This window comes from Schistocerca cancellata, chromosome 7 (assembly GCF_023864275.1).
Source record: "Schistocerca cancellata isolate TAMUIC-IGC-003103 chromosome 7, iqSchCanc2.1, whole genome shotgun sequence".
Classification (NCBI taxonomy): Eukaryota; Metazoa; Arthropoda; class Insecta; order Orthoptera; family Acrididae; genus Schistocerca; species Schistocerca cancellata.
Genome location: NC_064632.1, coordinates 389,735,677 through 389,759,214, shown reverse-complemented (window position 1 = coordinate 389,759,214; position 23,538 = coordinate 389,735,677). Strand labels below are relative to the sequence as shown.

The window sequence follows — 23,538 nt, the reverse complement described above, 5'->3', positions numbered from 1 at the left end:
AGTGTCCACGCCAGAGTTCAAGAAGACGTAAAAGTGAAGTGTGGACGCACCCCATATTAATGTTCAGTTATAGGTGTCGGGATACATTTGATCAGATAGTGCGCATACGTCAAGTTTCGTATACATTAGAAATACGTAAATGGAAAAATATAGATACGTTAGAAAATGCTTGCATCTATAACTGGGAGGTACACATGTTAGAGACTGCAAGTGATGATAATTATAGTCTTGACACCAAGGAACCTTACTTTAATGTGATTTAATAGTGTACTCCACGTGAGATCATCTCTTGACCGACATAGCTTGTCAATAAATAAATAAATACAAATTACAGCAGTTATCAGTGGTTTCGTGGTGCCGTTCATTAAGTAATCAAAGAAAGGCAACAATTATTTTTTAATGTGGATGTATTATTTGTTTGTGAATGATACGTGATCCACCAGTAAAGTTCTTCATTTGTCGCAATCCTAATGGATCCAGTATCCAATCTACATGAGTTCTTAGTCTTTTGACATTATTTAAAAAGTAAAGTTCCTTTTATGGACGCGAACAGACAGATTCATTCCTTCAGTTCGTAAATAACAATTTTTATTGTTTCTTTATTTTTTAAATTGCAGTCGCAATAGTTGCCTTTCTTTGATAAATTTAAGATAACAGTTGCTCCAGATTCTTTTCCTTCGGCGGAGACACAAGAAGACTGAATTATGTGTACAGTATTTTAAATAATCGTAGTCTCTCATTTTAAGTGAATTTAACCAGAGATATTTCTTTTTATCTGCGAAATCCATGGTCACGTAAACGCAGAGGTATTTCTGTAACTTTTGTCGGCTTCTAGTAGTATTCTTCATATTAGGAACTTTGATATAAAACTACGGAACATCCATAATTGCATTAATGCTAGCATAATTTTTTATCGTTTTCGGTAAATAAGGTTGTAGATATTATTAAGTGAATATTTTTTCTCCGTACGTTCATTCTTAGCTGGAACATGTAACTTGAATGATATTATATATACAGGGTGAACATTTATATAACCGATAATCCGCAGCGACGGATTCCTGATTGAGAAAGGAAGGAAATAGGTGGTATGAACATGTGTCCGGAAATGGACGGTGTTCGTGCAACGACAACAAATAGTCCCGGAATACAATATAGGGAAATCCGCTACTGATAATCATTTCGCTCGTTGCAGGTGGTATAGATAGTAGCGGTTGTCATGCAGGAAACACGCAATCGTGCTTTGTTTCCACCATGTTGGCGGGCCACTTGTCTGGAGCTTGTACTAGGGTTCATCTCAATATCGTGTAGCACCCGGTCCTCCAAATCTGATGTACGCACAGTCCACTTGCACGTTCGTCTGTCTGAAACGACCCATAATCAAACAGGACTTGAAATGTTAGTGTCTGTCAGGGTACTTATTTTGGTATTGCTGTGCTCCCTCTCGACCGTTTCCATCTGCTTGACCGTATACAAACACCATCTCGGCTTGTTTCCAATATGCATACTCGACCATTGTGCTGCTTGCAGTACGCCACGTCAATCACACAGCCTGCAACACACAAGTAACACACGTCACGCGGCCAGAGGAACTGTCTATCCAAACTGCGCCGTCTACCGCGTCAACGATGAGTTTCCGGACACCCGCTGATAGGATCTTCTTTCTTTCTTTTCCAGTCAGGAATCCGTTCCTGCAGTCTGTCTGTTTTATTAATATTCACCCTGAATGTTGCACATAATAAACTGTACTTGTTTCCTCTGGAGTTGGTAACAGAGAAGCGACTTAACTTAAAACAGCCGGCCGGAGTGGCCGAGCGGTTCTAGGCGCTACAGCCTGGAACCGCGCGACCGCTACGGTCGCAGGTTCGAACCCTGCCTCGGGCTTGTATGTGTGAGATGTCCTTCGGTTTGTTAGGTGTAAGTAGTTCTATGTTCTAGGGGACTGATGACCTCAGAAGTTAAGTCCCTTAGTGCTCAGAGCCACTTGAGCCAAATGAAATACAATGTGTTACCCTATTCTCACTTCAGTTTGTCTTGTGTCACATTTACAAAGAGTAGAAAGTTTGTTTATTTTATTTGAGTAAAAATGAATGCATAGGTCACCAACACTGAACTCGGGCATCTTCCTGCAATCACTTGATGTCCCCTATTTGTGACAATGACCCGCTAAGCAGATACAGGTGCTACTGCCATAGACACGTTGCATCGCTCGTGCGATCTGAAGAAAAAAAAAGCTTCCATTAGGTACTGGTTACAAATAAATTACGTAACACACACAATCAAATTTACTTTGACCCTATTATAGCACTTTAATAGATATAAATATTACGCGTTATTACATCTCCCACCTGTGATGGCTTAGACGGGAAGAACAGCAGTGTGATAAGTCTCAATGCATTGTCACACTAGAATACGAATTAACCTTAAATAAAAAAGGTATTTTTCGTAACTTTGCACATAGACATGATTGATACAAGTGTAGCGTGCCCTAATTCGTCGCAAAGTCACTGAAATGTATTTCTGCTTTCAGAATCGTCCACTGAGGCTGTGACGATTGATTGGTTCACCACTGCCTTGTGTTGAAAAGGTAAGTTCTTCTTTTCGCTATGTGAAACGACCGTAGAATAAAGTTGGTATGATTCCTCCCTGCAGAAATCATTTTGTAGGGGGGCATCGACAGTGCAGTGCTGGGCCCGGGGCTGCAGAATTTCTGTCCCTCGATTACTTGTGTTCTGGTCCAGGGCCGTGCTATATAGATATTGAAATTGGTACCGGAAGTTTTCCCCTTCTTTTTTTTTTGTTATAGTTCTAGCCCAGTGTGATCATCCACTTCATTCTGCGTGACTCGGACTGCACTATTTACAAAAAAATTCTAATTATATCTCCACTTTCTCTGTTTTGTATACCGAAACTATTTCTGTTACAATCATTTACTGTTGTGTTTGTGTTCTTTCTGTTTATACTGGAAGGAACGTCTGCTTATCAGAATTGATTTTAGTTAACGAATGAAAATAAAACATTCTGAAAGCTGTTATCATAGCCTTTAACTGTTAAAGTTATTTATTTGTAAAATCCAGTGTTGAGTTTCAGCCTTGCAGCGTTTTCAAGTGCAAAAATCTCTGAATGGCCGAAATTCTAGTAGCAGTTTTTACAAATAAATTATCAGTAAAGGCGACAACGTCGTCTTTAAAAATATTTCATATGACTGGGATCCCCAAAGAAGAAAAATATTTTCAGACTTCTATTATCTTTCTACCTGTTTCCTCAGTTTCTATATAAAAATATTTTCAGTAACGTAACGTTTAAACTTTCTATTCTCACCACTCTTGTTTTAGTTTCTATAAGGCCAACGACCTTGAGATAATGGTAGCACCGGTTCCTATCAGATTACCGAAGTGCTGCCTGGCTTGGTTGGCTAGCACTTGGATGGCTGACCATCCAGCTCAGCCGAGCACTGGTAGCAAGCGGGGTGCACTCAGCCCTAGTGAGGTCAACTGAGGAGCTACTTGACTGAGAAGTAGCGGCTCCAGTCTCGAAAACTGTGACAACGGCTGGGAGGGCGGTGTGCTGACCTCCAAATCCGCATGCAGTGACGCCTATCAGCTGTGGATGACACACGGGTCGGTCGGTATCGTTCGGCTTTCCGACGCCTGTTCGCACGGAGTTTGTAGTAGTGCAGACTCATGTCGGTTCTGAATCAAATAACGACCTCATCTCAAGGTTACTTCCGGTGTCAGGTTACAGCTGAGGCCAAGGTCGAACTCTGCCAACTCACTGAGCCACATTTCAGTGCTACCAGAAAAGCGCTGTTTTGCCAGTGCATATAATTTTGTAAGTAGGCTGTTTATGTTTTCTTTATGTAAGTTTGCTGTTTATGTTTTCTTATTGGCAACGTTACGTAGCGCTCTCTGTATGAAAATCACTGGCTGTGCTGTGTGCAGTATGTGGCTAGTTTGCATTGTTGCCTGCCATTGTTGTCATGAACTGCTATAGCTGGATGCGAACAGCGCGTAGCGCTGGGCAGTTGGAGGTGAGCCGCCAGCAGTGGTGGACGTGGGGAGAGAGATGGCGGAGTTTTGATAATCTGTAAGACTGAATGTCAATTATGAATATTAAGGTAAATACATTGTTTGTTCTCTATTAATATCTTTCATTTGCTAACTATCCCTATCAGTAGTTAGTACCTTCAGTGGTTTGAATCTTTTATTTAGCTGGCAGTAGTGGCGCTCGCTGTTTTGCAGTAGCTTGAGTAGCGAAGATTTTTGTGAGGTAAGTGATTTGTAAAAGGTATAGGTTAAAGTTAGTCAGGGCCATTGTTTTGTAGGGGTTATTGAAAGTCAGATTGCGTTGCGCTAAATAATATTGTGTGTCAGGTTAAGCACAGGCTTGTATAATTGTTCTAAGTGGACATTTCATATGTATAATTGCTCTAAGGGGACGTTTCATATGTCGACCCTTAGCCTAGGATACCTCACTGGAATCTTCTGATTTTTTCTTGTAGTTTGTGTATTTAGTGTAGCTTTTGTTTATTGCTAGTGCGTAATTGTAGAGAGAATCTCCTTTGTAGTTGCAGTCTTTCATTGTTGTACAGTAAAACGGGTGTGGCATGCATGTAGCTTTGCGCCAAGTATTTCGCTGCTGCAATTAACTAGATATTATTTTCAGTGCTATGTTAATGTGTTCTCTTATTTTTGCTCTTCAAATTGTGCTTTTGTGTGTTATCGTGTGAAATATTGTCTCAATAATGGCGTGTGAAAAACGTAACACTCGGCTCCAAAGTAAACTAAGAAACGACAGTGAAGACGAAAGCAATGTGTTAGCGCCACTGTGTAATGAGTTAACTAATGTTCAAAGTAGTAATTTGGTAACTGTGCATAGGGAAATGGAGCGGGCGTCAAACAATGGCGTAGACAGTCAAACAGGTAGTGAACAGGGAAGCATTATCGATCGATCGGTCGGCAACAGCTCGCCTCAGGAATCCGAAATGATAGGACACAATTTTGCAAATACTGTAGATTCAGGTTTTGCGTCCTCACCGGTTTCTCAAATGAGTCAAGACACATTTTCTGCTTGTCAAAATGTGAATGCTGCCGGTGAAAACGCACTGCCAAAGAGCATAGAGAAACAGATTCCAGACACTAATACATTATTATTGCAATTAATGCAAAAAATGGAACAAAATCAGAAACAAACACAGCAACAGTTAGATACAATGGGACAAAATCTGCAAAAGTTAGACACAGTGGAACAAAATCAGAGACAAACACAGCAAAAGCTTCAAAAGTTAGACTCATTGGAACAAACGCTTGAACAAACACGTGAAGATTTAACTACTGAGTTACATAAAATCGAATCGAAATGTCAAAAAGTCTGTAATGACGTAAAAACACAAATTTGTGAGCATTTCCAACCTATTTTTTCGCTGCATGAAAATGCATTACAGAATCACGAAGCAGCCATAAAAGAGCTGCAAACCATTGTTCATGAAAATCATGAGACCTTGTGGGCTAAAATTGACTCAGTTGCATCTACCGATTCGGTAACGCAACTTGCAAAAACTCAGGAAAACTTAAAGGACACAGTAGAAAGACACATGGAGGAAATTAGTTCATTATCAGAGAAAGTAGCCGAACTTTCGGATCAGGTCACTAATTTATCTACAAAGGTAGATGATGATCTGAATGACACAAGACCCGTAGCCTTCACTGACACAGAAGAGTATGAACAAATAAGAAAATTCAAACAAAATCAGAATCAAATTAATACGCAATACAAAAGAGAAATGCGGGAAGTACAAGATCAGCTGACACAGGTAATACAAGAATTACGTATTTCAGAGGACACTCGCGCCCCAATAAGGGAAGAGGGACATAGAAATACGGAACAGCCACAAAATAATAACACAGGGCATTTCGGTAATTATGAAAGAAATTGGCAAGGTACACCGAATTTTGAGATGGAACCGCCGACACGACGTAGCAATGACCGACATGCTACTCGCCGACACGATGATTTTGACTATAAGCTGTTCATTACTACACGTAAATTCAAAACATTTAAGAATTCTGGCAACGACATTCATCCACAAGCATGGCTCCATCAATTCTCTCATTGTTTCCCTCCCAACTGGTCATTGGAGCACAGATTAGAATTTATGTGTGGCTACTTGGAGAATGAACCAGCTGTAAGAATGCGATCGGTCATTCACGATTGTCACAGTGAAGGAGAATTTTACCATGCGTTCCTCTCAGCATATTGGTCACAAGCTACACAAGATCGCGTAAAACATAGCATCATGATGATGAAACACTTTGAACAATCTGAATTTTCCAGTCTTGTCAAATATTTTGAAGACATGTTGCACAAGAATCAGTACCTGTCAAACCCATACAGCCCCTCAGAACTCATCCGCATTTGCTTAATCAAACTGCCTGAACATTTGAGACATATTATTTTAGCAGGACGTTGCAAAGACGACATTGAAGCTTTTCAGGGACTGTTACAAGAACTGGAAATTGACACAGACAGTCGCGGGATGCGAAAACGGGAAAACAATCACTACAGGGCACATCCGTCACAATTCCGTGACGACAGAAATAATAACTGGACACGACAAGTCTATTCTTACAACGCAAATCGTGACCAAAACAGACACCACCCGTATCACAACCACTGGCAGAGTAATAGTTACAGGGAAAGATCACCTCTCCGCAGTAATGACTATCACAGAGACAATCAGAGAAACAGACAATATGGGAACCAAAATAACTATTATCAAGGGAGACAGAATAACTTTAGACGCAACGGTCCAGCGCGTAGTTACGATTCAAGGAGAAATTCTCCACCACGTGACCGACAAGAAAGAAACTATGGAATCTACCGACATGACGACAGACGATATGATCGTAACGACAGACCTGAATTGCATCAGAACTGGCGAGATTTAAACAGAGCTGGGCCCTCTCGGCAAGGCGAATTTGTGGAAGTTAGGCCTCCAAATCCCAATAACGACGCGCGCCAACAAAGAGACAATAGGCGATGACTCACACCACTGGCAGCCACAAGACGTACTTATGAAACTGATGACGCAGCTGCCATAGCTAGTAATTACGTAAAAATGGAAGACATTAGGGACATCTTACTCCAGGAACACGACGTAACACGTAACAACATTGCATATCCTGTGATTCACATTACTGTAAATGACGTAAAATTTACGGCAGTACTTGACTCTGGCAGTCCCATTTCAGTAATTAGCGAAACAGCTTTTAGCAAATGCAACAAAGCGAACGATTGCCCCACACTTCCGTTACGTAAGATTAAATTACAAGGTGCAATCTTTGGAAAAAGTGTAGATGTACGCCAACAAACCAATTTAGAATTCTTTTGTCAAAGCCACAGCTTCTCTATGAACTTCCTTATTGTTCCATTATTGTCGACGGAAATTATACTGGGAGTAGACTTTTTGAATGAATATAAAGCAATCTTAAGCTTTCACGTTGCTGAAATAAGTTTAGAGAAAGAAGGTAAATCAATAGCTTTGAAATTTGAAGACTGGCTCTCAAACCATGATGAGGAAATTAATCGGCTTTACGTTCTGTTAGACAACAGTTCGGAATTTTCTACAGAAGTAGACACCAACAATCACTCTGCAAGTACTGACAGGGTTAACATCGACGGCATATTTGAAATTAATGAGTTAATTCAGAATAAAATTCAGACAATTGAGAATTGTAATGACACTGATAGGCAGGACCTTTTTGAGATTTTACAAGCACATTCCACAGTTTTTACTCACAAAACAGGAACAATCAAGGGGTTTCAATACCAATTTCGTGTTCGTGAGCATACTAAATTTTGTGTTAGACCATACGTAATTCCGGCGCATTATAGGGACCGTGTTAGAACAGAAATACAATCTATGCTTGTCGAGGGCATTATTGAGCCTGCAGTAAGCTCATACAACAACCCATTACATGTTGTTGAGAAGAAGAATGGATCTATCAGGCTTGTTTTAGATTCGAGACAAATCAATACTATCATCATTCCTGAAACAGACAGGCCGCAGACGATGGAAGAACTTCTTCAAAATTTTAATGGTGTAAAAGTGTTGTCTTCCATTGATCTCAGATCCAGCTTTTATCAGATCGAACTTCATCCAGAATGCAGAAAATACACAGCTTTCCTTTGTTTCCGCGTTTGTTATCAGTTTCGGAAACTTCCTTTTGGTTTGAACATTTCTTCAGCAGCATTCATTCGTGGGCTAAATTCCATATTACCTGAGTTCTTAAAACGTCACATCACTTTATATGTGGACGATATTCTAATAGCAGAAGCTTCATGGGAACAACATAACCGCATCCTCAACAGTTTGTTACGTATTTTTGCAGAATCTGGAATTACAGTTAACTTGGAAAAGTCTGAATTCGGTAGGTCAAAGGTGAAGTTTTTGGGACATATTATTTCTTCTGAAGGCATTCAGCCGGATCCTGAAAAGTTAGAAGCAATTAGAGCCATTCCAGTTCCATCCACAAAAAGACAAGTCCGCAGTTTTCTAGATCTCGTAAATTTTTACCGTCGTTTTCTGAATATGCAAATTCTTGTTACACCAAAACTTTGTTCTCTCACTGGAAAAAATACTATTTGGAACTGGGACGAACAAGCACAGTTGGAATTCAATTCTTTGAAAGAAGCGTTACTTCACGCGCCAATACTAGCTCATCCAGATCTGTCACAAGATTTCTGCCTTAGCACTGATTCTTCCAAAGTTGGTCTTGGTGCCCATTTATTTCAAGAAGCCATAGAAGATGACATTACTGTTCAGAAAACCATTGCTTTTGCTAGCCGAGTGCTAACAAAATCTGAAAAAAATTATTCCGTTACTGAATTAGAAGCTTTAGCTATCGTTTGGGCATTTAACAAATTCCGTTTCTTTCTTTCTGGTAAGCACGTAAAAGTATACAGTGATCACCGTGCATTACAATTTCTTATGTCTTCAAAATTAAATCATGATAGGTTAAAACGTTGGGCATTGTTTCTGCAAGAATTCCGCTTCACAATAGTCTACATTCCCGGCAAGGAGAACATTGTTGCGGACGCGCTGTCACGCGCACCGGCTGGGCTTGAGAAAAGTAACACAGAAGGCAACCTCGAGAAAAATTTCAGTATTCTTTACATTCAGAAAGTCGCCTTTGAAAACTTCATCACCACATCTTTAAAGGACATTGCTCATGAACAAGATAAAGATCCGATTTGGAAAGATACCAAAAGTAAATGGCATGAAAAGACACACACTCAGATTCGGCATTATTACCTGGTTAGAAACAACATACTCTTCAAACGCTGCACTGTTGATGACAAGCTATGGGTACTTTGCATTCCAGACGATTTTGTTAATAAGCTCATTTGGTACATTCATTTCAGCTACGCACATTTTGGTCCACGAAAATGTTATCATATTCTTCGAACGACTTGTTATTTTAACAATATGGAAAAGCGAATTCGAAGAGTCTTGTCTATTTGTAAACTTTGTCAAAAGGCGAAACCATCTACTATCTCACATCGTGCTCCGTTATTTCCTATTATTCCTTCTAAATTAAAAGAATTTGCTGCTGTTGATCTCTTGGGACCCCTTGTCAGAACATCGAATGGATTTTCGTACGTTCTAGTCGCTGTTGAACTTACTTCAAAATTTGTTTCTTTCACTCCGTTACGTAAAGCCACTGGACGGTCTGTATCCAACGCCTTTGTTAAAAATTTTTTACGTGAAGTTGGACACGTTAGTAAAGTCATTTCAGATAACGGACCGCAATTCAGATCTGCTGTTTGGTCACGCATGCTTCGGAATCATAGAATCAAACCTGTTTTTATTTCATTGTATTCACCACATTGTAACCCGTCTGAACGGATTATGAAAGAAATCAATAAGCTTTGCAGACTTTATTGTCACAGAAAGCATCAGCATTGGGACAGATATTTACACTTATTTCAAAATGTGCTGAATGAAATGCCTCATGATTCCACTGCTTTACCACCTACTCTTGTACTGAAGAATGAAGAACCTCCGAACAGAATCAGAGAGCTTGTACCTTTCCCGAATACACGTAAACTTCGACACAAAGACATAATTGATTTGGCTCTAAAAAATATAAAATCTGCAGCAGACAAAAGGAGAAAACTACACGGTAAAGCAAATGCAAAGAAATTATATATTGGTCAGAAAGTTCTCATTAAAGCTCATTCATTGTCACATAAGAAGAAACACTTGAGTCACAAATTCTTTCTAGTTTACAATGGACCTTACAGAATCCGACGTATACCACATGATAATTGCGTTGAAGTTGAAACTCTGCGTACTAGGAAGAGTAAAGGTTTACACCACATTTCTCATGTAAAACCATTTATTGACAGATAATCTGCTTTTTAACTTAGTCTTTGCAATTGTCACTTCACGCTACTTGTACAATTTGTCCCACTGAGAAACTGTTAACATGCAACTATGTTTTTAAAGTTAACTAACCATCCAGTCAAGAACATAGGTAACTTAGACAAGTAATTGCGAATGCATTGTTATTGCGAACAGACGACACAGTGTTGTTATTTATACATTCTTCCTTGTTAGTTGCACGATTACATAACGAATATACGGCTTACATACTTAGAACATATACCAGCACTGCTAATGAAATTTTCATGCAACATTTTGGTTTGCTTACGAGTGGATTCTGGATTTGAGGTGCTTTCTGTGAAATGCCAGATGACACAGTGGTTAGTTTATGTGACAGCTACACGATTTTATCACGACGCTGCTAATGCGTGACAATTTACAATGTTGCTTTTGCGGTGTATCTGTTTTATATCTGCACAGTTTTTTCTGAATTCTTCTATAAAGTGAGACATGTTTTAGTAGTAACTTTTGTGGTATAGCTACAATGAGACAGCCTTTTCCGTAGCACAACAATACTTTACAGCACAATAATTCCTTCATCGCGGCAATAAGCGTAATAACTAAGTTATCTATACGCAAAGCATTTCACTTTGTTTATCATGAGGTAAGTACATTGACTTCTGCAGAACTTAGCTTTCGGAGGACAATAACTACGACACTTCCCAGAGATTATCTTACAGCAAGACGCACATTTAGCGCTACAGGACACGTATTTGAGTGATTAATTTTGTACTTAAAACATTTATTTTTAAAGATTTTTGAATTACAAAGAAAGTTTTTCGCAATACATTTCATTCCATTGCTGAAATCTGTAACACCTGAGGGTATAATTACAATAATCCTCAGGGGGGTACACGCCTACTTTGTGTATCGTGTTTGGCAAGCACAAGGAGCCCTAGCTAATATGGTATTTGCTTGTACAACTTTACACATCGGTACCATATTTCTCTAACACATAAATTACACAGCTATCTGATCATTTAACTGAGAGAGACAAATCTTTTTTACTACGTCAGTGACAGATGTTTACGCAATTGCACAGTTGGGTAACTTCACACTTACGAAATTGTATTTTGTCTGTACTGTGTGAACTGTTCATATTTTTTGGTACCATTGTGATACTATGAAAGCTTTGAATGATGTATTTGGTGTGAGATCATGATTTTTAAAGTACGTTTGAGGTAGATGACACTACTGAAATGAGCAGAGAATTTTCTTTAGATTTTGAAACAATTGCAGAAAGCTACGACGTTTTTGAGATTTGACTGAGGTGTTATGGTGTTATTTTTACGATGACTATGTGTATTATGCTGTTGCGGTATGTTTATGATCAATAAGCTGATGCTATATGAGTTATTTGAGTATGCTATGTATCTGTTATGATGAAATATTGATGAAGTGTCGACGAATAGGGTAAGGAATAATGAGTAGTGGTTAGGGACTCTGGTTTGTGAAAAAGGTTGTTGGAAACCAAGAATCGTACTTTAAGAGTTATGAAATGTATGTAAATGCGTGAATGTATTACAATGCCGACGAAAATTTTTTGGACTCTGTTATGTCAATTGGATTTTGTCTCTACAGATTTGTAACGCAAATTCTTGACCTGTGAAATATTTTTATATGAGACTGTCACTGTAGCGGAAACTGCTGTCGTAAATATTTCCGTAAGAAAGTTAAGTGACCACCTGCACATAATGCGACGTGGGCACCCAGGTGTGTCAGACACCTGGAGAACAAGCCTTTTCAGACGCTCAGGTAGAAAAGAAAGCCATTAGGGTGTGCCAGAGGCACAGGTGGAAGAGAAGGACAAAGAGAGGCCTATACCCCTGTTAATGACAGAGGGCATCGCTAATGCGACACGCTCGTTACTTGAAAACATATGATTTTTGTAATGCGTTGTGGGCACACAGCTGTGTCAAACACCTGGAGAATAAGCCATTAGGATGTGCCTTTCATCGCTAATGCGACACCCTCGTTACTTAAAAATTTATGATATTTACTGAAATGCCTAACAAAATGACAAGAAATATTTTTACATCTGCACACCTGATTATGACAAGTGTCTTTCTACGAGAGTTGAGAGCCATTAACTTATGAAATGAAATGTCACATGACTACTGAATGATATTTTTATGCTTTGGTTTGTGTAATTGCTTATTTCATTTGATATCTGGTTTCCAGCTGTGTTGCAGCATTGCTTTTATAAAATGAGATGCATTTGCTAATGTGAACTCTTTCTATCAACAGATCTATTAAATGATAATTTTGTAATCCACATTCTTTAAAAAAGGAGCACTTGGAAAGGAAAGAACAATAAGAAGTAACTAGTAACAGTAACACTTAATTTTCTTTTCAGGTACATGGTAATATTTTTTTACAATCAGTTGTTATGGTGCACCACTTTAATTACATAGACATTAAGATGTGAATATGCATTTCCCTTGTCTGCATTGTTGTTTCCTGTAATATTTTTTCTGCTTGAGCTATGTCATGTTTAGGTATAAGTTGCTGCTGTTTGCCAGGCATAGTGTTATTGAATTTGACTTTTGCTAATTTCTTAATGCTGCTTGCTTCGCAAATCTGCGTTTTTTTTCATTGCTGTTTATATTAACTGTGTTTTGTGATGCTGCATTGCCTCGTCCCTTGATATATATATCTGAGCTCAGTAGATTTAAGTTAGCTTAAGAGGGGGTAGACTATATAAGAAACTGACTATGGAGAATAGGTAAAGAATGCATTGCGAAGAAAGATTTGGGCCCCAATGATTATTGTACAATCAGAAATAATTATTTTGAAAGAAATATGAATAGAATACACGAACGAGGTGTAGGTAGGATTTTCTTGGAAATAAATGATGAGGTAAGCAATGTGTGAACATATAAATACAGAAAACATGCTTAGATAGGATTTTTTTTGGTGGAAGCAAAGGTTGAAATAAGACGAACAATCTATGGAATGAAGGGAGATCTCCAAGCAAAATACTGCAGTAAAACAAACCCTGTCCTTTCCTCTTTGCTGCTTTTTCCCAATATGTAATTGTGTGTTGTCCTTTCCTTTTGTGTTATCCCACTATGTGTTTGTGTACCCTTGTGTATTTGTGTTTTCCTGTCTTTATGTGTTTAGCTGATGAGAGCTATGTTGTAGAATTTTTCTAATACTCTGTTATTTTCTTTGTAAAGATGCTTAGACTTTATTTATTCTGTTTTGTTTTAATGCTCATGTGTGAAGTTGACGTTTCAAAAGTTATTCTGATCTTTTATGTATGTACTCATGTCATAATTCCTGTAACACTGATGTATATGTTTATTTCTATTCTTTTGTAAAGCCTGTACTACAAATGTTATCTGTATTGTTATGTTTTTAATGATGTATTTTGCATCTTTGTAATTGTATTCTTATGTTATATAACTGTAATTGACGCCAGTTAATCAAATTAAGCAACTTGTACGCATTCATTTCACTGCACACGTTCTGTTGGTCATAGTATATGGACAATATGTGAGAAGTAGGGACTGTTAGTGTTTGCACGTGTGTTAATAATTCAGCAAGGGACTGGATAACAGCATTGCTGGTTCTAAGGACAATTCCCAAAAACTTTGTGAATGCACAAGTGGTGGTTATGGACTTGCTCTATTATCCGCAAGACTCTTCAATGGTGATTGTGCACCTGCACAGTCGCAACAGATGGCTGCTGGCCATCTCTACAAGGACTACAGTGGGTTTGCATCTCTAATGACCCACCAATACCATCATCTCTACAAGGACTACAGTGGGTCTGCATCTCTGGTGGCCCACCAATACTCTCTACCAGGACTACAGTGGGTCTACTCTGTGATGACCTACCTACCAATATTCGTCAGAACTTCGAATGACTCTGCTGTGGGTTTGCTCTGTTGTGGCCCATTACATGTCAGCATGTCAAGAGTCAGCACTGTCTTTCCGTTGGAAGGACAACACTACTTCTTCAAGACTGCATGGAAATCCACTACTTCTATGTGCAATTTCTTTTACTAATGAGACTTTGTGAAAAACAAAAACTGTAATTACTATTATGATGAACAATCTGGACTGTCTTTATTGACTGTGAAAAAAATTTTAGCTGTTGACCAACATTGTATCAATAAGTGTGTGCATTTGATATCTTTGTTATTGTAATTATGAAAAAATTTTTCAAATCTGTATTGGCCACTGGCCAAAAACATTTGTAAAATTTTTTGTGGGGAGCATGGGGGCTATGTAAGTAGGCTGTTTATGTTTTCTTTATGTAAGTTTGCTGTTTATGTTTTCTTATTGGCAACGTTACGTAGCGCTCTCTGTATGAAAATCACTGGCTGTGCTGTGTGCAGTATGTGGCTAGTTTGCATTGTTGCCTGCCATTGTTGTCATGAACTGCTATAGCTGGATGCGAACAGCGCGTAGCGCTGGGCAGTTGGAGGTGAGCCTCCAGCAGTGGTGGACGTGGGGAGAGAGATGGCGGAGTTTTGATAATCTGTAAGACTGAATGTCAATTATGAATATTAAGGTAAATACATTGTTTGTTCTCTATTAATATCTTTCATTTGCTAACTATCCCTATCAGTAGTTAGTACCTTCAGTGGTTTGAATCTTTTATTTAGCTGGCAGTAGTGGCGCTCGCTGTTTTGCAGTAGCTTGAGTAGCGAAGATTTTTGTGAGGTAAGTGATTTGCAAAAGGTATAGGTTAAAGTTAGTCAGGGCCATTGTTTTGTAGGGGTTATTGAAAGTCAGATTGCGTTGCGCTAAATAATATTGTGTGTCAGGTTAAGCACAGGCTTGTATAATTGTTCTAAGTGGACATTTCATATGTATAATTGCTCTAAGGGGACGTTTCATAATTTGACTGCTGGCGGATTTGAACTTGTAGGTGTAGGCCTGGCATCTGATTGCCAATTTTAAGTAATAATTGAAATAAAAAATGTTCAACATCTAGGTACTAAAGTGCAGTACACGTGGAATGAATGGGACTACGTATGCAGCTTGATGGACTACATTGACAGGAAAATGACGGTAGACGACGACCTGTCGTACACTCCTATTAACGTTCATTTGTTTGTAAGGAGGATATAAATCGTTAATACAGGGCTATTACAAATGATTGAAGCGATTTCATAAATTCTCTGTAGCTCCATTCATTGACTTATGGTCACGACACACTACAGATACGTAGAAAAACTCATAAAGTTTTGTTCGCCTGATGCCGCACTTCAGGTTTCTGGCGCCAGAGCGCTCGAGAGCGCAGTAAGCAAAATGGCGACAGGACCCGAGAAAGCGTACGTCGTGCTTGAAATGCACTCACATCAGTCACAACAGTGCAACGACACTTCAGGACGAAGTTCAACAAAGATCCACCAACTGCTAACTCCATTCGGCGATGGTATGCGCAGTTTAAAGCTTCTGGATGCCTCTGTAAGGGGAAATCAACGGGTCGGCCTGCAGTGAGCGAAGAAACGGTTGAACGCGTGCGGGCAACGCGTAGCCCGCGGAAGTCGACGAATAAAGCAAGCAGGGAGCTAAACGTACCACAGCCGACGGTTTGGAAAATCTTACGAAAAGGCTAAAGCAGAAGCCTTACCGTTTACAATTGCTACAAGCCCTGACACCCGATGACAAAGTCAAACGCTTTGAATTTTCGGTGTGGTTGCAACAGCTCATGGAAAAGGATGCTTTCAGTGCGAAACTTGTTTTCAGTGATGAAGCAACATTTTTTCTTAATGGTGAAGTGAACAGACACAATGTGCGAATCTGGGCGGTAGAGATCCTCACGCATTCGTGCAGCAAATTCGCAATTTACCAAAAGTTTGTTTTGTGCAATCTCACGGTTTAAAGTTTACGGCCCCTTTTTCTTCTGCGAAAAAAACGTTAAACGACACGTGTATCTGGACGTGCTGGAAAATTGGCTCATGCCACAACTGGAGACCGACAGCGCCGACTTCATCTTTCAACGGGATGGTGCTCCACCGCACTTCCATCATGATGTTCGGCATTTCTTAAACAGGAGATTGGAAACCCGATGGATCGGTCGTGGTGGAGATCATGATCAGCAATTCATGTCATGGCCTCCACGCTCTCCCGACTTAACCCCATGCGATTTCTTTCTGTGGGGTTATGTGAAATATTCAGTGTTTAAACCTCCTCTACCAAGAAACGTGCCAGAACTGCGAGCTCGCATCAACGATGCTTTAGAACTCATTGATGATGGGGACATGCTGCGCCGAGTGTGGGAGGAACTTGATTATCGGCTTGATGTCTACCGAATCACTAAAGGGGCACATATCGAACAGTTTTGAATGCCTAAAAAAACTTTTTGAGTTTTTGTATGTGTGTGCAAAGCATTGTGAAAATATCTCAAATAATAAAGTTATTATAGAGCTGTGAAATCGCATCAATCATTTGTAATAACCCTGTATGTACCCAGGAGCAGTTATGGAATTAACTACAAGTGACACTAACATTTATAATAAAAAATCAAGTGTCAGTGAATTCGCGTGACCTATACTCTTCATTAGTGAAGTGCCAGACAAACTAAGCCACTGACGGCCATATGTTAAAGCCGCATACTATGACTTAATAGGTTATTTCTGTGACCATACTGTAAATATGAGTCTGTTAGAACAATGTGCAAATTTCTGTGTTCATCCCGGCCAAAGAATAAAAATGTTAATCCCATAAGCATAAAATCTGTAGAAACCGATTTTACACATGAAATATTGATTTATTTTGTTGCTCCTGTAAGGTTGTATACAATTTGAGAACAGATTGACTGTAAATCTGTGATGACTGATAAAGGGAGTATGTGTAAATAAATAATATATTTCCTACAAAATTGTTTCCCCCACCGTTGCGACCAATCCCAATGGATTCGTTAAAATTTACTGGAGAGGCAGTTGCAAAGCTACCAATTTGTCCGAATACGCAGTCTAAACAGGCGCATCAATAATTTACTTCCATGAACACACTGCCGGTACACACCAACTCTTTCTCTCTCTCTCTCTCTCTCTCTCTCACTCTCTCTCTCACACACACACACACACACACACACACACACACACACACACACACACACACACACAAAAAATCGCATTTTTTTTTTTTCATCAGTCTACTTACTGGTTTGATGCGGCCCGCCACGAATTCCTTTCCTGTGCTAACCTCTTCATCTCAGAGTAGCACTTGCAACCTACGTCCTCAATTATTTGCTTGACGTATTCCAGTCTGTCTTCCTCTACAGTTTTTCCCTTCTACCGCTCCCTCTAGTACCATGGAAGTCATTCCCTCATGTCTTAGCAGATGTCCTATCATCCTGTCCCGTCTCCTTATCAGTGTTTTCCACATATTCCTTTCCTCTCCGAGTCTGCGTAGAACCTCCTCATTACTTACCTTATCAGCCCACCTAATTTTCAACATTCGTCTGTAGCACCACATCTCAAATGCTTCGATTCTCTTCTGTTCCGGTTTTCCCACAGTCCATGTTTCACTACCATACAATGCTGTACTCCAGACGTACATCCTCAGAAATTTCTTCCTCAAATTAAGGCCGGTATTTGATATTAGTAGACTTCTCTTGGCCAGAAATGCCTTTATTGCCATAGCGAGTCTGCTTTTGATGTCCTCCTTGCTCCGTCCGTCATTGGTTATTTTACTGCCAAGGTAGCAGAATTCCTTAACTTCATTGACTTCGTGGCCATCGATCCTGATGTTAAGTTTCTCGCTGTTCTCATTTCTACTACTTCTCATTACCTTCGTCTTTCTCCGATTTACTCTCAAACCATACTGTGTACTCATTAGACTGTTCATTCCGTTCAGCAAATCATTTAATTCTTCTTCACTTTCACTCAGGATAGCAATGTCATCAGCGAATCGTATCATTGATATCCTTTCACCTTGTATTTTAATTCCACTCCTGAACCTTTCTTTTATTTCCATCATTGCTTCCTCGATGTACAGATTGAAGAGTAGGGGCGAAAGGCTACAGCCTTGTCTTACACCCTTCTTAATACGAGCACTTCGTTCTTGATCGTCCACTCTTATTATTCCCTCTTGGTTGTTGTACATATTGTATATGACCCGTCTCTTCCTATAGCTTACCCCTACTTTTTTCAGAATCTCGAACAGCTTGCACCATTTTATATTGTCGAACGCTTTTTCCAGGTCGACATATCCTATGAAAGTGTCTTGACTTTTCTTTAGCCTTGCTTCCATTATTAGCCGTAACGTCAGAATTGCCTCTCTCGTCCCTCTACTTTTCCTAAAGCCAAACTGATCGTCCGTTGCTTTTAATGTCACCAAAGGTTGTTTTGACTTTCCTGTATGCTGTGTCTGTCCTTCCGACAATCATATCTTTTTCGATGTCTTCACATTTTTCCTGCAGCCATTTCGTCTTAGCTTCCCTGCACTTCCTATTTATTTCATTCCTCAGCGACTTGTACTTCTGTATTCCGGATTTTCCCGGAACATGTTTGTACTTCCTCCTTTCATCAATCAACTGAAGTATTTCTTCTGTTACCCATGGTTTTTTCGCAGCTACCTTCTTTGCACCTATGTTTTCTTTCCCAACTTCTGTGATGGCCCTTTTTAGATATGTCCATTCCTCTTCAACTGTACTGCCTACTGCGCTATTCCTTATTGCTGTATCTATAGCGTTAGAGAACTTCAAACGTATCTCGTCATTCCTTAGTACTTCCGTATCCCACTTCTTTGCGTATTGATTCTTCCTGACTAATTTCTTGAACTTCAGCCTACTCTGCATCACTACTACACTCCTGGAAATTGAAATAAGAACACCGTGAATTCATTGTCCCAGGAAGGGGAAACTTTATTGACACATTCCTGGGGTCAGATACATCACATGATCACACTGACAGAACCACAGGCACATACACACAGGCAACAGAGCATGTACAATGTCGGCACTAGTACAGTGTATATCCACCTTTCGCAGCAATGCAGGCTGCTATTCTCCCATGGAGACGATCGTAGAGATGCTGGATGTAGTCCTGTGGATCGGCTTGCCATGCCATTTCCACCTGGCGCCTCAGTTGGACCAGCGTTCGTGCTGGACGTGCAGACCGCGTGAGACGACGCTTCATCCAGTCCCAAACATGCTCAATGGGGGACAGATCCGGAGATCTTGCTGGCCAGGGTAGTTGACTTACACCTTCTAGAGCACGTTGGGTGGCACGGGATACATGCGGACGTGCATTGTCCTGTTGGAACAGCAAGTTCCCTTGCCGGTCTAGGAATGGTAGAACGATGGGTTCGATGACGGTTTGGATGTACCGTGCACTATTCAGTGTCCCCTCGACGATCACCAGTGGTGTACGGCCAGTGTAGGAGATCGCTCCCCACACCATGATGCCGGGTGTTGGCCCTGTGTGCCTCAGTCGTATGCAGTCCTGATTGTGGCGCTCACCTGCACGGCGCCAAACACGCATACGACCATCATTGGCACCAACGCAGAAGCGACTCTCATCGCTGAAGACGACACGTCTCCATTCGTCCCTCCATTCACGCCTGTCGCGACACCACTGGAGGCGGGCTGCACGATGTTGGGGCGTGAGCGGAAGACGGCCTAACGGTGTGCGGGACCGTAGCCCAGCTTCATGGAGACGGTTGCGAATGGTCCTCGCCGATACCCCAGGAGCAACAGTGTCCCTAATTTGCTGGGAAGTGGCGGTGCGGTCCCCTACGGCACTGCGTACGATCCTACGGTCTCGGCGTGCATCCGTGCGTCGCTGCGGTCCGGTCCCAGGTCGACGGGCACGTGCACCTTCCGCCGACCACTGGCGACAACATCGATGTACTGTGGAGACCTCACGCCCCACGTGTTGAGCAATTCGGCGGTACGTCCACCCGGTCTCCCGCATGCCCACTATACGCCCTCGCTCAAAGTCCGCCACCTGCACATACGGTTCGCGTCCACGCTGTCGCGGCATGCTACCAGTGTTAAAGACTGCGATGGAGCTCCGTATGCCACGGCAAACTGGCTGAAACTGACGGCGGCGGTGCACAAATGCTGCGCAGCTAGCGCCATTCGACGGCCAACACCGCGGTTCCTGGTGTGTCCGCTGTGCCGTGCGTGTGATCATTGCTTGTACAGCCCTCTCGCAGTGTCCGGAGCAAGTATGGTGGGTCTGACACACCGGTGTCAATGTGTTCTTTTTTCCATTTCCAGGAGTGTATATTGTGATCTGAGTCTATATCTGCTCCTGGGTACGCCTTACAATCCAGTATCTGATTTCGGAGTCTCTGTCTGACCATGATGTAATCTAATTGAAATCTTCCCGTATCTCCTGGACTTTTCCAAGTATACCTCCTCCTTTTGTGATTCTTGAACAGGGTATTCGCTATTACTAGCTGAAACTTGTTACAGAACTCAATTAGCCTTTCTTCTCTTTCATTCCTTGTCCCAAGCCCATATTCTCCTGTAACCTTTTCTTCTACTCCTTCCCCTACAACTGCATTCCTGTCGCCCATGACTATTAGATTTTCGTACCCCTTTACATACTGCATCACCCTTTCAATATCCTCATACACTTTCTCTATCTGTTCATCTTCAGCTTGCGACGTTGGCATGTATACCTGAACTATCGTTGTCGGTGTTGGTCTGCTGTCGATTCTGATTAGAACAACCCGGTCACTGAACTGTTCACAGTAACACACCCACTGCCCTACCTTCCTATTCATAACGAATCCTACACCTGTTATACCATTTTCTGCTGCTGTTGATATTACCCAATACTCATCTGACCAGAAATCCTTGTCTTCCTTCCACTTCACTTCACTGACCCCTACTATATCTAGATTGAGCCTTTGCATTTCCCTTTTCAGATTTTCTAGTTTCCCTACCACGTTCAAGCTTCTGACATTCCACGCCCCGACTCGTAGAACGTTATCCTTTCGTTGATTATTCAATCTTTTTCTCATGGTAACCTCCCCTTGGCAGTCCCCTCCCGGAGATCCGAATGGGGGACTATTCCGGAATCTTTTGCCAATGGAGAGATCATCACGACACTCTTCAATTACAGGCCACATGTCCTGTGGATACACGTTACATGTCTTTAATGCAGTGTTTGCATTGCCTTCTGCATCCTCATGTCGTTGACCATTGCTGATTCTTCCGCCTTTAGGGGTAATTTCCCACCCCTAGGACAAGAGAGTGCCCTGAACCTCAGCCCGCTCCTCTGTACTCTTTGACAAGGCCGTTGGCAGAATGAGGCTGACTTCTTATGCCGGAAGTCTTCGGTCGCCAATGCTGATTATTTATCAAAATTTAGGCAGTGGCGGGGATCGAACCCGGGACCAAAGACGTTTTGATTATGAATCAAAGACGCTACCCATAGACCACAGGTACCCCTACATCCATAGAGAGTGATAATATTTTCTACTACTACTACTACTACCACCACCACCACGACCCCAAATCGTCCACCTCCCTTGCCACTTCTATGAGAGGAACGCCAGGCTAAGAATGGCAGTGAAACTTATTCACCCAAGTATCTCGTATGTACGAGAGTTGATCGAGAATCTTTCTTGGCAATGAAACTCCAGTCCTTTGTGGAGCATTTAGAGGACAAGTTTGTGGAGTTGGAGGGCTTGTCCAAAATGTGGTCAGGGTTGGTCTTGATCAAAACAGCATCATCTGCCCAGTCACTGGCGCTACTCGCCTGTGACAGGCTGGGGGATTTTTCAGTTTCCATCACGCCCCATTAAAGCTTAAATATGGTCCAGGGTATCATGCTTCACAGCGACCTTCTTTTGCAGTCTGACGATGAGCTGCGCGCCAATTTAGAGCGGCGAGGTGTCCATTTCGTCTGGCGCGTCCATTGCGGTCTGAGGGATAATAAGGTTGCCACTGCTGCCTTCATCTTGGCCTTTGAGGGTGACACATTACCCGAGAGGGTTAAGGTGATGGTCTACCACTAAGACGTAAAACCATATATCCCTCCCCTGATGCGATGCTTTAAGTGCTGGAACTTCGGCCATATGTCTTCCCGCTGCACTTCCAGAGTCACATGTTGAGATTGTGGACGTCCATCACATCCCATCTGTGTCAACTGCAAAGAGCATCATTCCCCTTGCTCGCCAGACAGCAGGATTTTACAGTGCGAAAGGAAAATCATGGAATACAAGAACCTGGACCAACTGACCTACACTGAGGCTAAGAGAAAATGTGAGAGGCTATATCCTACAGATCTACCATCTTCCATTCCGCTGCATGCAGTTGGCTCTCAGAGCCCTTGATGGTGTTTGGGGGGGGGTGGGCTCTGGCACAGCCTACTTCAGTAGCAACACCCCCCCCCAACCACTGGGGACGTCAGATCCCACTTCTCAGCTGGAGAAGCATAAGTTTTCTTTGACTCTTCTCGCCTGGAAGGGATCCCTTAGGTCACCCCCTTCCAAGTTCCTACCAGTGGCAAAGCTAACAGCCGCCAGTGGCTGAAGCAACCACAGGTAGCTGGTTGTAGGGCTCTTCAGTCCTTGAGACTGAATCAGCGAAGCCCTTGATGGCGGGGGTCTCCTGCACAGCCAACTTCAGTAGCAACGAGAGAAACTTAAAAAGAGAGAGATTCCCAAGAACCAAGGCATTGTGGGAGCACCCACACCACCACTACCTACAAGCTCTATGTCTGAGGATGATGTGCAGATGCTGGCGTCCACTGAGGACCTAGATCTCGCTGGGCCCTCAGACACAATGACACAATGGATGTCGATCGCACAAGTACTCATCTGGTGGCATAGGTGACCTTGAGGTGTAGACAGCCTCATTGAGTGCTTCATGCCTTCCCAGTCTTATGATAACGTAATCCTCCATTGGAATTGAGGCGGTTTTTTCCACCACCTGACTGAGCTACGGCAACTGTTAAGCTTTACACCTGCTTTCTGCATTGCCCTCCAGGAAACCTGGTTCCCGGCAATGCGGACTGCTGCTCTCCGCGGCTAGAAGGGATATTACAGGAACCTTAGCGACTGTAATAGTGTCTCAGGTGAGGTTTGCGTCCTGAACTCAGTATGTAGAGAACATGTGCCCCTTCAAACCCCACTTCACGCTGTGGTTGTCAGGATAACGACGACGCAGG

General features: G+C 41.7%; 1 protein-coding gene across 2 annotated transcripts in view; it reads left to right on the top strand.

Annotated features, from left to right (window-relative positions):
• LOC126091901 (ATP-binding cassette sub-family G member 1-like) overlaps positions 1 to 23,538 on the top strand; it is an 816,748-nt gene that overhangs the window by 116,595 nt on the left and 676,615 nt on the right. For both annotated transcript variants that reach the window (XM_049907201.1, XM_049907200.1), the window contains exon 2: positions 2,528 to 2,584. The gene's annotated coding sequence lies outside the window, so the exon portion shown is untranslated. The remainder of the gene's footprint in view (positions 1 to 2,527; positions 2,585 to 23,538) is intronic.